The following is a 1706-nucleotide window of genomic DNA, read 5'->3' as shown; positions in this document are numbered from 1 at the left end:
GTTTCCGAGGCTGTATATCTTTACGGGAGCAGAAAGACTCATCTTTCTCCTTCGGAACACCTGGTAGTTTCGAACTGCTGAACTTGTGGTTCACAGGCCAATTGGTAACCACTACACTAGATCTCAAAAGGGTTTTCTAGGCTGCCATTTTCATTGAAGCAGATTCCTACAGTAATTAGATTGCCAGCCTTTGGTTAGTAGCTGAGATAAAACTCTTTATGCCATCCAGGGACCTAAAATACACATACACATCAAAACACCATTTCATAAAATCTTAACCCAGCCTTTATTTTAATCTTCAATATACCCTGCATGAGAACTAGTTGCTGTTAAGTGGATTTCAAGTCATGGTGACCCCACATGAATCAGAGCAGAACAGTTCTCCAAAGGGTTTTCGATGACTGATTTTTTGGGAAGTAAATTGCTGGCCTTCCTTCTGAAGCACCGCTGCAGTTTCGTATGTCTTCAAATGGATGCAAACCTCCAACATTTCAGTTAGCAGGCAAGCATTTAACTGTTTGCAATACCCAAGAACAAATGATAATATTTTTTATTTTGTCTTCATATCCTCCAAAATTCCTTTCACCTAGAGAACTTTGGAGTCCTGGTGTGGCACTGTGGACTAATGCACTGGACTGCAAAGTCAGTTTGATCCACAAGGTCGGCGGTTCAAGCTCACCAGCTGTTCCTTGTGAACTCTATACAGAGTAACTATGGGTTGGAACTGACTCGATGGCAATTAACAACCACAACAAAGAGATTTTAGATGGAAGGAATTTTGGAGGATATGAAGACAAAAAAATTTCCTTCCTTTTAGCCAACTTTGGAGTCCTGATAGGGCACTGCAGGATAATGGACTGGACTGCAAGGTCAGTTTGAGCCACAAGGTCAGCAGTTCAAACCCACCAGCTGCTCCTTACTATAGGCTAGCACTTAACTACACTATCCAATTTAAAATTTTTCTCATTAGCCCTCTTTCTGCAACTTGACTTTTATTTTTCAACAGCTTTCTCTAGGCCTTTTCCATTTTCCGTCAAACTTTCCTTCCTAGCTTTTTCAGTTCTCTACTTACTAAATACTGATCTTACTTAATAAGCGCCTAGGCAACATGACAGTCCAGTGTGGCACTAAAGGACAAGTATTGGACTGTTAACCACAAAGTCATGGTTCAAACCTACCAGTTGCTCATCAGAAACCCTATAAAGGAGTCACTGTGAGTCAAAACAGATTTGATGGCATATGACAGGCAAAGACAAAATTTCCATAGAAACTGGAAGCAGAAAAAAAAATGTGGATACTTTATGCCTTTTTTTTTTAAGTTTTCATTGTGAATTGAGTGTTAGTTTACATCGGAGAACATTGGCTCTACACTCACCGTTTCATTACAATGATTACAATCCCCTCCGTGCATCATCATTCAATAGTATTTGCTTTTATTCCCTGTTTGTTTGGTTTTTTTTGAGGGGAGGAGGGGAAGCACACAAAAACACTCAGGAAAATATAATCATTTAAACAACCAAAGGGCAGAGTCTGCAAGCCTGCCACCTGGCCACCAGCACATAGCCTTTCTCTTTCCATGAGTCTAGAGTCCTCCACTGCTCTACTTTTCCATGTCATCATTTCTACCTTCATCTTAGATCTCACTGCTTCTCTGGATAGGGTCCCACATATCCCACTCGTGCTCTTCTCCCTTGATGGTCCTAGGG

This window comes from Chrysochloris asiatica, unplaced genomic scaffold (assembly GCF_000296735.1).
Source record: "Chrysochloris asiatica unplaced genomic scaffold, ChrAsi1.0 scaffold00158, whole genome shotgun sequence".
NCBI classification, from domain to species: Eukaryota; Metazoa; Chordata; class Mammalia; order Afrosoricida; family Chrysochloridae; genus Chrysochloris; species Chrysochloris asiatica.
This window is presented reverse-complemented; position numbering follows the sequence as displayed.